At 51.5% G+C, this 13,601-nt stretch overlaps 1 protein-coding gene across 1 annotated transcript in view; it reads right to left on the reverse strand.

The window, feature by feature from the left end:
- DIP2C (disco interacting protein 2 homolog C) overlaps nucleotides 1-13,601 on the reverse strand; it is a 156,955-nt gene that overhangs the window by 91,500 nt on the left and 51,854 nt on the right. The gene's annotated exons all lie outside the window — the stretch shown is intronic.

The raw sequence follows: 13,601 nt of genomic DNA on the forward strand, positions 1-13,601 counted from the left end.
CGCAGGGTGAGAGAGAGGAGCCCCGCATCAACCCTCTGCTGCTACGAATCCCTGACCCCACTATTGTCCTTGGCCAAAACACAAAGCAAGAGTCTTAAATCAGAATGCTCAGTGCCTGTTGTGGACTGAGTTGTGTCCCCAAAGCTGTGACCAGTCCTGGTCCCGGTACCTTGACTGTCACCGTATTAACATGAAAGAGGACCGTTGCGGACGTCATTAGTTAAGATGAGATCATCCTGGAATCGGGACGGGCCCCAAATGCAATGATCGGTGTCCTTACAAGAGGAGACACAGGCGTCATGTGACAATAGCAGCCTTACAGCAAGGACAGGGGTGCCAGCAGCAGCGGGAGGGCCTGGAGCAGATGGGCCGTGAGAGCCCCTGGGAGCACCCGGCCCTCAGACACCTTGACCCCGGGCTTCTGGCCCCCAGAACTCTGAGGCAGCAGGTTCCCCTTGTGTCACACCACCCGGGAGGGGCGGAGGCACTTACGACAGTCCCAGGAGACAAACGCACCAAGGAACGGGATTTAAAGGTACACGTATTTGGCTGGAACGACCACAGGATAGCAAAAGGCTGGCGTGGCCATGACTCAGCCCAAGCAAGGGGTACAGGGGGACCGGGATGGGCCGTGCCCGTGTGCCAAGAGGGAAAGGCTCTCTTAATATTCAAGGATGCAAGTTCTGGGGTCTTAGGCACGAGACCTGCTTTCCTAGAAACAAGACTCCCTGGAGCACAATTATGAACCGTGTTTGCTGCAGGAAACCTTCAACTGTAGGTGCAAAACGAAACTATGGAAACCTGGGTACATGCACTTCAAATGTGAACCAATGACACCACTCAGGTTTTACTTTGATCTACAGCTATATGTTTATATTTAATAGAGTCCCTTGCTCGTCAGAGAAGTCTCAGACACGCTCAGCCAACAGCCCTGCCTCCCGACGACACAGCTCTGCTCAGCTGGCACCTGGGTGTGCCCAACTGTCCCGAGCCCTCTGCACACAGAGACTCACTCGGCAGGTACACCCGCACGGCACCACTGTCCTCCGCTTTACAGACCACAACTGCGGGCTTGGGCACGTTCAGTTCATCGTCTGCATCCCTGTGGGGCTTGGTGGGATACAGACCCACAGCCCCAGTTAGGGACAGCTTCCCATATCCCTTTCCTGCCTCTGGCCTCAAAGACTGAGCACTTCTCAGTTCACGGCACACTTTTCTTTTGAGGGCACTTTAGGACAAATGACACGAGTAACACAGGGGCAAATCCTTCACGTGGATGAGTGGGACACTGCACAAAAAGTCACAGCAAAGGCAAAAGCACCTGCCTGACCCCATCCCAGCCCTGCCTCACCGGCAGCCACAACAGGCGATCCACCAGTTCCTTTAATCTGTATTTACATAAGATAGGTGCATGTGTAAATACACCTGTATTTAAAAAAAGCAAAGCCACAATAAGCACGTTCTCTTGCAACTTGCTTTTCCACCAAATGGATCTCGTGGATCTTCCTGTGTGCGTGTGTGTGATATAAACACTACGTATACCGCACATGCCAATGACCCGACCGGCCTTAATTGGTGGTGGTGTTCAGTAATAGTGACATGTGGTCACTTTATTTCATTTCTATACAATTACAAATATGACTGTAAAACACGTATCTAGAAAAAGAACTGAAGAATCAGAAAGTATATACGTTTAAAATTTTAATAAAGCCTATATAACTTCCCAAAAGACTGTCATCTTGCACGTCCACTCTAAGTACTGTTTTCCAATCTACCAGACGTGCACAGGGTAGTGTTTTATGCAGGAGGCCACCGGAAGCATGTTGTGCACGTGAAGTATCTCACAGCAGCTCTGAGACACGCATGTCTGTCGTCCCCATTTACAGGCAAGAAGCGGAGTGTGTGAGGCGGTGGCATCTGGGGCACAGCTGTGGGGCAGACCCTGGCATTGAGCGCAGACTGGCCTCAAACCTGCGCTCGTGGCCACGGGGAAGGCGGCCTCCCAGCAGCCACTTCCGCACACCCGTGCCCACACAACCCTAAAAGTGTTCCCGCTTTGATGGTGAAACGCTGTTCCTCTCTGTTACTTTGGTTTGCATTTGAGTGATTATTAACAAAGTCAGCCTATCTTTCTCTCCATTAACACCTTCCTAGGAAACAAAAAGTCCAAGTAGACTAAACCAGGTGAGGAAGTGAAAAAATGATACCGATAAGAATTCCCAGAGATTTCAAAAAGATGTGGTTTCACAATCAAACACAGTACGACGAACAACAGCTGAGAGAGCTTGACCTGTTAGTCCCCCCAGGTTCAATGCCCAGATGACATAGAGGGCTGACCGCGTGGGAGAGCAATTCTTGCAGTTCCCAGGACTGCCGAGGGGGTCTCTGCGCACAGAGATACAGAAGGAAGGCAGCTGTGAGCGGCCAGCCCTGCGACCACGGGCAAATGGCACAAAGACCTAAGTGAAGAGACGGAAGCCGGAAGGTGTGCACTGGCCTTGGCCTCAGGAGGAATGTTCCCGATGGCCAATGGCTTCAACGGGATAGCGTGCGCACCTGTTCCCTGGCCATGCCAGTCCTGCCTCTGTGAGATGTTAGACAACCCTCAGGTAATCACGCTGTGTGACACCTGAAGAGGTAGCTATAAGTTTCAACTAACACGTCCACAGTTTGCTGTCACTGGCCACGCTCAAATCTGTACCCACACGAAATAAATGCAGTCACATAAGCCACAAGCATTTGGGACAATTTCCATTCTCAGGATGTAACGGGGAAGTGGCCACCACATCTCGAAGGGTTTAGCGCCACCGTCTCTCACTGCGGCCTCCTGCAGGTGCGACAACAAAGGTCCTTCCCTGCTTCCATCAGATGGAGGCAACCTCCAACTCCAGGAACGGTTGACTCAGGAACATCCAGAGAGCAAAGGGGTCAAGTCTCAGGAAACAGCCCTTTCCTTTGCCAACGTCAGGGTTGACTACAACATTTCCAAAGGGCATGTTGTCATGGGACGCACACGCCCGAGTACATGTGACACTATCGTAATGACACTAACATTAGCCTGAGGCCTGAATTCTTATGGGCACCACGCAGACCTTCAGCACTCTACATGCACAGATGTTTACACCGTCCCGTGACACAGGCCAGTGGTCACGCCCCTTCACAGATGTGGACTCCGAGGACTGAAGGAGGCCCTATGCCAAGTGACAAAGCTGGCAAGAGGCAAAGCAAAGCACAAACAAGCCAGAATGGTGACCCGGGGTCAACAGACTCTGAAATGCACGGGGGGGCACTGGGCCAGGCTCACTGGACACAGAGCGTAAGGAGGTGTAAGTGCACACGTGGGGTCCACACACGGGCATGAGAATGGCTCCTGTAACATCACCTCCCCAGGAAATACATACTTGGAGCCGCAGGGCCATCAGTCTGTGTGAGGGAGGGGCGCCCTTGTGCCTGTGGCCAGCAAGGCGCTCCTTTCTGGATGGAGAACGTTCTTTCCAGGAGAGGTACCCTGCCCCGCTTGTCTGGTGCTGTCGTCCTTGACTGAAGTCTCTCTACAGCTGAACATAACCTCATTTACCGTGGCGGCTGGCCCCCGATAACTGAACAGCACCAGGTAAAAACGCCCTTTGAAGAGAGTGGAGCAGCAGACACTGTGCGCTTGTAACAGAAACAACATTTTTAGGAACACTCCTGCGAATTTCAGGAGAGATCCAGTCAAATCCATGAATACGTGCACCCTTCCTCAACGTTGAGATGGAGACTTTCAAAACCACCCACACTGAAGTCTCAGTAAAATTCTTGTTGTTGTTTTTTTGAGAGTGAGGGAGAGAGAGAATCTCAAGCAGGCTCCGTGCTCAGTGCAGAGCCCAATGTGGGGCTTGATCCCATGAACTGTGAGATAATGACCTGAGTGAAATTAAGAGTTGGACACTCAACCAACTAAGTCACCCAGGTGCCCTTAAAATTCATGATTTTTGACAGAGGAAGTTACAAGATTGAAACATCACACCTTTAATTTCTAAGTTATTTTAGTGTGATTTTCTCCCCTTTCTCTGACGAGAGCAATGCACACTTATTTTTTAAAAATTTTTAAATGTTTATTTTTGAGAGAAAAAGACAGAGTAGGAGTGGGGGAGGGGCAGAGAGAGGGAGAGACACAGAATCTGAAGCAGCTCCAGGTTCTGAGTTGTCTGCCCAGAGCCCGACACAGGGCTTGAACCCAGGAACAATGAGATAATGACCCGAGCCAAAGTAGGACGCTTAACCAACTGAGCCACCCAGGCACCCTACACACTGATTTAAAAAAAAAAAAACAAAAACAAAAAGCCTGCTTCAAGAGCTATGTAATATAAAAAGGGAATTTTTCTCCTCCATTATTTTACCTACTCACTTTAGAGATAATTCTTTTCAGCCGGAAAAGGGACCATACCATACGAGCGGTGTGCAAACTTTGTTTTCTTTTGCCCTGGCAACTTCTCCGCATCTCAGGGCAGGCGATCAGGGTGCACAGCAGGGAAGTGTCAGCATGTACATCAAGGGTGGGGCTGCGCCCCGAGTGGCACCTGCTCTCTGCAAGCTAACCCTCCACCACACCAAGCACACAGTCCAACCAAACACAAAACAGAACACGGTTCGCTCCTGCACGTGGGCGGTCAGGACAACTCACACAAGGTAACTCGAGTCACTGGGCTCTTCAGTGCTACCTGATTAGTCCATATTTCCACTTAGATATGGTGATTCTCATCTTCAAACTATTTTACACTTAGACAAGTTCTACAGTTTTGTCTGAATTTAAAACTTTCAGATTAAAATTTCTGATAATGTAATTTATCTTGTGTTATAAAAACAAGACTATAGATCTTCATGTCTCTTTTTTTTATGGGGCAAAGCCATTCTTGAAAACCCCACTTCAATTCACAGGCTTGTTAACTATTTTTATTCTGGGTCACTGGTTGGGGTGTCCCCAGCAAAACTGTCCGATTCTGGCCCCCAACAGACATCCTGCCACATGGGCCCCTCCCAGCTCTCTGAATTCCAGGGGGACATTTCAACATGCAAAATGATTTTGGTGGCAAAGGGGCAACTTTATTATCCTCTGGAATTGCTGTTTTAATTACTGCTTTACATAATTGTTACCCTTTCATTGCTAAAGCATCAAGGTATTAAAAGAACATCGTGCAGATAAAAAGCCCACAGAGGGGTGACCTGGGTGGCTCAGTCACTTAAGCGTCTGACTTTTGATTTCAGCTCAGGTCTTGACTTCAGGGTCATGAATTCAGGCTCTGCACTGGGTGTGAAGCCTACTTAAAGAGCCTACAAAATATTTTTTTTTATTTCAATCAACATTACCACAATGTAGCTTTAAAAAGCAGGTTCTGCATCTATATTTCAGTGATGGAAACAGAACCAGACAGCAATCCCAGAGATACACAGGGCCATGAATGATTTGCCAGTTTTCATTCTGCAATTTGCCCTGTTGAAATAATTCTACAGGTAACTTTAGGTATCATGAAACCGTATTTCTCCAATATTTTTTATTTTACAACTATTCCTCAAAGAAAAAGGAAACAGAAAACATGAACCTGGGTGATGACAGTTTTAAAAACAAGAAAGACAAATACCTTGGTTGCTCAGGAAGCCAGGGAAGACCTCACAGGGGAACAGTGTGGTTTACTGCCATTACCTGGTCGACATGCATGGAAACAGACATGCGTGAACAGACACCCGTGAAGACAGATGCACGTGAACATAGGCACTTTCAGATAGATACCCATGAAGACAGGCACAAACAGGACACACGTGAAATCAGACACACACAAAGACAGATACCCATGGGACAGACAAACACACAGACAGTCACTCATGGAGACAGACACTCATGAGCAGGGACACCCATGGAGACGGACAGCCATGGAGATGGATACCCCCAGAGATGGACACCAACGGAGATGGACACCCACGAGACAGACACACGGAGACAAACACCCACGAAGACGGACACCCCCGGAGACGGACACCCCAGGAGACAGACACCCACGGACACAGACACCCATGAGACAGACACCCACGGAGACAGACACCCACGGAGACACACACGCACGGAGACAGACACCCACGAGACAAACACCCATGAAGACGGACACCCATGGAGATGGACACCCACGAGACAGACACACAGTGACAAACACCCATGAAGTGAGACACCCCCGGAGACGGACACCCCCGGAGACGGACACCCACAAAGACAGACACCCATGAGACAGACACCCATGGAGACAGACACCCACGGACACAGACACCCACGAGACAAACACCCACGAAGACGGACACCCCCGGAGACGGACACCCACAAAGACAGACACCCATGAGACAGACACCCATGGAGACAGACACCCACGAGACAAACACCCATGAAGACGGACACCCCCAGAGACGGACACCCATGGAGATGGACACCCACGAGACAGACACACGGAGACAAACACCCACGAAGACGGACACCCCCGGAGACGGACACCCCAGGAGACAGACACCCACGGACACAGACACCCATGAGACAGACACCCACGGAGACAGACACCCACGGAGACAGACACCCACGAGACAAACACCCATGAAGACGGACACCCCCAGAGACGGACACCCACGAGACAGACACACAGAGACAAACACCCATGAAGTGAGACACCCCCGGAGACGGACACCCCCAGACACAGACACCCTTGAGGACAGACACTCATGCTGTCACAGGGTGTGACACTGCAGAGACAGGTGTGTGTGGAGACAGGCATCCCTCCTGCCCTTGTCCCTTCAAGTTCCCTGACTTTCATTCTTAAAAGGACTCAAATGTCCTGCTTTGACCACTAGTCACTTTGTGAACTGACCTTCCTTTCCTTCCGGACCGTGGCTGTTCCTAGGGGGCTGCTTACAGGGCTGGTCCTACCGATCAGACATGGCCTGGGCAGCTCCCTGCCCCAGGGGCCAGGGCACCAGCCACTGCCCCCAGATCATGGCCACAGTCCCACCACTGTCTCTCGGCACGACGTCTGCATCCTGCCTGTGTTTCAGGGGGGGACGTCTAAGGCTTCCATTGAAAACTGTGAGCCCAGAACCTTCTAACGCACTCACTACTGTGTTGGTGACAGGCGAGCGGCTACTGACCAGGGAAAGGACATCAAGATGCCTAACAACCACGGCACCCGCCGTGAGGCCAGGCTCTCTGATCTGGACAGGCAAACTCAGAGCAGCCAGAGAAGCCGACCAGTGTGCACGGCTGGCCCTCACAGCCCAAACCCATGGGGGTCTGGCAGCTTTGCCATGGCTGCTCTGCTGTCTAATTCATGGATGCTTCTTACAGAAGAGAACCACAGGCTGACAGACCTTCCAGAAAGGGCCTGAAGTCCTACAAGTTGTGAGCCACGGAACGCACCTCCAATTTCACCCTCACTGCTGACCACACACAGGAACTGGGCATCATTTCTTAGTTAAATGGACTAAAAGCCAAGCGAGCCATTAGCTGCTCTAGGCAGTTTCCTGGAAGTTCAATCTCTTTTTCATTATGAGGGCAGAGCACCTGTCCCTAGAAGATTATTAAGCATAGGACAGAGCAGCTTAGACAAGAGAAGAAAGAAGGTGGTCAGATCTCAAACCCATTTGAACGAGGGGAAACCAGTCCCCTTTGGGGCAGGCCTTTCTTTCCAAAATGGGGTGACCTAGCAGCCAAAAACTTTTTTCTTTATAATTATTATATGGGGAGGAGCAAAATGTGAGGACGTAACACATCCCACACTAGAATTCATGAAGTGTCTAAGAATGGGTGCATTTGGGGGCGCCTGGGTGGCTCAGTCGGTTGAGTGTCCGACTTCAGCCCAGGTCACGATCTCGCGGTTTGTGGGTTCAAGCCCCATGTTGGGCTCTGTGCGGACAGCTCAGAGCCTGGAATCTGCTTCGGATTCTGTGTCTCCCTCTCTCTCTGCCCCTCCCCCACTTGTGCCCTCTCTATCAAAAATAAATATTAAGAAAACTTAAAAAAGGAAAAAAATAACGTGTGCATTTTGTCCTCACTCTGGACCCACAAGAGTATCCATTAGCCATCCTGGATCCCCATGCAGAACGGCTTGAATAGAATGGATAAAGACATTTTTACTCAGTAACCCAGCTTCTGACCTTTTATGTGTGGAAAATCCCCTCCAGTCTCCAGTGTGCTTGGAGTTAAGTGCACAGACTCACTCTCCCAAAGCAAGATTTGTTACCACCTCTGCACAGTTGTTCACGTGCAACACTAGGAATGGGGAGTTTTCCCTTCCATTCACGGAAAGGAGCATGTTCACAAAATGCAAGTGACTGGCATTTCTGTCATATCTGTTTGAAAATGACTTAAATATTCTAGGTCAACCAAAGAACAGCGTAACCAGTGACCATCCATGCGGGGTTGATGCGATGGCTGGTGACCATCCACGTGAGGCACGTGGTAGCTGGTTACGAAGGCTCCTTCCACGTGACCGCTGGCGTGTCACAGCTTCCATATGCGTCGCGAGCCTCACAGTCACGTGAAAGATCCTGGTGACCAGACTGAGGAGCAAGGAAAGGCAGCGTGGAACGTGTGGGTGTGCCCTGAGGCCAACTTAACTTCGATGGCGCCGTTATTCCCAACTCCATTTAGCACACTGCAGTCGTGGCTCATGTTCCTATCTGTTCCTGTCCCCAGACTTGTCTGTGGGCCTGGGAGAGGATGCCCATCACAGGACTGTGATGTCTGAGGAGACGTCCCAGCCAACAGGGTCGGGGCCCTGGGAGGGCTGCAGGGGTTCTTCCTCAGAGCTGGGCAGGGCGATGGCCATCTCTGTTCTCATCAACTCCTGACCTTACACAGCTTTGCACGCGACTTAAATCCTGTGCCTCGCTCCCCAAGTTCTGGTGGGAGGCAGGCCTCCCGCCCGCACTCTGGGGTCCCAAGCTTGCCCTCTCCACCCTGCATTAGCACATCACTGGGGACACCCGCAGCTGCTGCTCAAGACCTCACCCCCGAGGGCGTGTCCTCCTGCCTCAGCCTATCACGGGACCGACCTTGAAGGGCCGCCCACGGAAAGCAGGAAGGACGCACGGCCTTCCTGCTGCTGGTCTCTGGGTGGACCCGGACGTGACACCAAACAGCAGCTGGATCGTCACGTGAAAACACAAACCAGCAGACATAACACCACACGCGACTCCACTCAGTCAGAACACAAGCTAGAAACCTTCCTGCACACGTGTGTGGGCACGTCTGCACAGACACCTGGGCAAAGCCCCGGCTCTTCATGGCGTCTGCTTTTGGTGAGTCGCACAGGGTGGTCAGCGGGATGTGCACGGGAAGGACCTTTGCGTCTCGGGTCACATACTCAACGTTTTTGTTTCACTTGTTCCACTTGCTTATTCGTAAACTACACACGAGGCCAGGACACAATCAACGATGGACACACCAGGAAATCACATGGCACACGGGGCGGTAGCGAACATGAAGAAGGGAGGGCAGCAAGTCCGGAGGACCACGGTCAGGACAGGCCCCCAGTGAGGCCAGCAGGGACGGGCTGGACCCAGCCCCTGTGCTTGCAGGTGGGGAAAGGGCAAGGAGGCCATGGCTGGGCTGTGTGCAGGGTGGGGGCGAGTGTGGCCTGTGCACCCCTGCACACAAGCTGCCACGGAGTGGGGCCAGGGGAGGCAGGGGGTGGGAGGCGCAGGGGATTCAGGCTGTTTACACGGCCTCCTCTGAACGGTAAGTGGAGCACACCTCGGGGCTGGACGATGCTGGTACTGAAAGTCATTTCCACTCTGCCTCCTTCCTTCCCATACCAAGGAGAACGGAGTCATGTCTGGTCTCTGCACAGTCCTGGATTTAACCTAAAATTTCATAGAGAAGCTACAGCGGCGGACTGGTGCGAGGGGAAAGCTCCGTGACCGCGAGTTGCCAGGCCGCGGCTGATGAGCAGGGCACTAACTCACCTTGGGACGTAGCTGGTGTGGGCCGGGGCTCAGGGTCTGGGGTGTGCGCGTTAGCAGACACGGCTGGTCGCATCTGCTTCCTCTACAGGTGGGAGAAACTGAGTGTCCCAGAGGTGAACAGGTCTACAGTGACGCAAGTGGACGGTCTGTGTAAAAATCTGCCTTTTCTGCCACCTAGCGTGGCCATGAGATCACAATGACACTTAAAAAGTGCTCTCCCAGATCTACACAGTTCTGGGCAGACAACGTGAGGTGGGTGACAGCGCAGCACACGCCCGGCAGACACCTGCCAAGCTACCCAGTCTCGAAATGCAGCTTGAACCTCGTCCACAGGACCCAGATTCCCTCCCAGATGGTACAGTGGGGACACAGTTTGTGATTTCAAGTCTCATCAAACCCGAAACGAGGGGCAGGGAAGCACCCGGGAGCACTGCCCACCATGCGGCGTCTCAGCACGTGGGGCTAGACATCACGATCCCTCACCCCTGCTCATCATGACCAGGCAGAGGGCTGTCTTCCCAAGCCGCTCCATGCAGAAGTGTGCAATCGGAGGCTGCGTTTCTCCAGGACCCAGGACGTCTTGGGACAGGAAACCACTCAGCCAAGACCACAGTGCTACCCAAAACGACGGGTTTTAAAAACGGCAACACGATTTTTAACATCACCTGCAGCCTGCTTCTTCGTGTCAGGTGTGTTGGCGGGGATTTTCATCTGAATTTCAGAAACATCCTCCTACTTCAGTTTTGGTCCAAGACACTGAAGAACGCGAAATCGGAGAACGAAGGCAGTTAACGGTGCAGAGGCATTTATGGGGCCCAGGAGCACCTCCAACGGATCACACGATGATCTTTAAGAACCCTCTGCTTTCAAATACCTTACAAGGATCTTCCCCAAAATTATCTTTATTTGGCTACAACTGTTAAGTTGATGATCAAGTATGTTAGAATTCCAACTAAACGTTTTCACAGCACTGTGCTGGGGGGACAGGCACCCATGGACACCTGCTGAGCTAAGAGCCCGAGGAGGACCAGCGCCCACAAACAGTGCAAGTGAAGTGAATAAACACCGTTCTTGAGGATTAGGAAATGTTTGCAGTAAAACCAGTTTGGGATTAGAAACTGACATTTGCTGAAGCCAGTCACAAACCTTTTCCGTTTTCACCCTTCAGACTATTAAGGATGCTCAATAACATAATAAGCTGAACTGATATGAGCTACGGAAGATTTTGTGAGGAGACCATGGCAGATATTTGGCCGAGGTGGTACCCTCATGTGTCATTTCTGCTAAGTCAGCTCCACTTGTGACCCGTGGAGTGAGGACAGGTGGTGCAGGGGGCAGGCGGATGGTCCTGAGCCTTTCTGGTGGCAATCTTTCTGCCAGCCTGCCACCCTGACCCCTGCCCACATGACAGCCGTCTCCAGCTATGGTGGGCTACAGGGCAGAGGGCTCACAGGGAGCCCTGGTCACCTGTATCCACTGCCCTATCCCAGTCCCTTGATTTTCTTCTGGTTATTTTGGAAACAGCAGACCTCGAAGGTGTGAGAGTGGTGGTCAGGGTCATGGTTGGGTGCGAGAGAAGCCGGTGGGTCTGCAAAGAGATACCAGCTCAGTTCAAAGCAAGGCAGATGGAATCAAGTCTCTGCAAGCATAACCACACTCCCGCCTGCTCCGAGCAGGAGCTGACCAGCCCACGGTCTCACAGAGGAGTGGCATCTGCCAGCCGCAGGGCAGAGAAGGACGAGAGCCTCTAACGCTGCCATTCCCAGCCCTCGATGATGGTGTGGACTCAGCCAAGGCAGGTCTGTGCAGGGGATGTGTGGGGATGCATGAGGGGAGGCGTGGGCGCATGGGGGGGGCAGGGAGGCACACGGGGCAATGTGTGGTGGTGTGTGGCATAAGGCAGGGCATAGGGGGCCTGGGAAGGCAAATGGGGAGGCCTGGGGCACGTGTGGGGCATGGGGAGCTGGGGGAGGCTCATGGAAAAGCGCACGGGGGAGGCGCAGGGGGCACGCGGGGGTGCCTGGGGATGTTTGAGGCACTGACCACAGGGGAACTGCAGCAGAGGCCGTTCAGCACAACCCCAGGAAAGAGCAACCCCTTAATTTGTCTGTTTGGGGTATTAAAGTTTTAATCTTCTTAAAGATTTTTAAACATTTTTAGAGAAACAACGAAAACTCCTTAGCTGATGGGGCGCCTGGGTGGCTCACTCGGTTAAGCCTCCGGTTTCTGCTCAGGTCATGATCTCACAATTCGTGGGTTTGAGCCCCGCATCAGGCTCTGTGCTGACAGCTCAGAACCTGGAGCCTGCTTCGGATTCTGTGTCTCCTCTCTGCCCCTCCCCGCTCATACTCTCTCTCGAAAATAAAATAAATAAATGTATGTGTATACATACATACGTATATATATATATATATGTATGTATACACATACATTTATTTATGTATATATACATATGTATGTATACACATACACATACACACACACACACACACACACATATATATATGTGTGTGTTTATCCTTTAACAAAAAATCCTTCACTGACCTTTCCTCCCTCTGCCATCAAGTCTGGCATAACCCACTCTACATATCCCAATGTACACAGGAAGCTTCTAGGAAATACACAAATCATCTGATGCTAACAACTGGATCTTCTATGTGTCAGAATCATTACTTATCTTGTGAATTATCTGTGGCAATGGTGCTACGTCACATAACTGCACAATCTTAACACTTGAAGGCCAGAGGAAATTAAGAGTCCTGAGTCTAAGCCCCTCAACTCATTGGTGGGGAAAACTAAGGCCCTGGAGATAAGGAACGTGCCCAGGACCCCGTGGCCAGACCCTGGCTGTGTCTCCCGGGGGTGTCTCCCTAGCGTCTACACTCAGGCTCAAACTGGACATGGTTTAATACTGATCTCGGGAGAGCACTGTGGTATCCAACCTGCTCCCAAAGCCTCCAGGATTCTGTCCAAGGCCAGACACGAATAGCGGGAGATTATATGTGGAGCGCCTCCTGTTAGAACAGTGATACCTTCTAAAAACTGGAAATTGGATCCTGGTTAGTGGCGCCATATTCCCTCATCAATTTTAAAATGAGCGACAGACTTCTAATTTCTGCTTCAATCAAAATTAAAACTTTGTTGATACTTTAAAGGTTTTCGATTTCTCAACCTGTTAGGCAGTGTGGTTGACTTTACGTTAACTAACAAGTAAAACCGCCAGAAGTTATATTACTTACACTCTTCCACTGAGTATTTTTGGGGACCCAAACCTTTCAGTAATGAGGGCAGAAATCACATGCTTTTGTGTGCTGAAAGCTGTGTCGTCCATTCTTATGACGGAGCACATTTGTGTGACGCGAGGATGGAAGGCAAAGATACCGAGTCCCAAGCTACAAGCATGCAGGCGATGCAAATATTCCTTTCCCACACCGTGAGGATGGCAGCTGACGGATGACGATCAAACAGGCCCTTCCTGCACTTCTCAGCTTGGGTGGGACTGGCTTCATGCACCCGTATCCACGCCACCCCCACAAGTGTGCCCAGCACCGGAGCAGGCGGTGAGGCCGACTGACTGATGAACGACCAAGAGCATGAGTGACGCGGGCCCCGTGTCCACGCAC

This window comes from Lynx rufus, unplaced genomic scaffold (genome assembly GCF_022079265.1).
Source record: "Lynx rufus isolate CCGP_SWC_20201006 ecotype Redwood Valley unplaced genomic scaffold, mLynRuf1.p SCAF_7, whole genome shotgun sequence".
NCBI classification, from domain to species: Eukaryota; Metazoa; Chordata; class Mammalia; order Carnivora; family Felidae; genus Lynx; species Lynx rufus.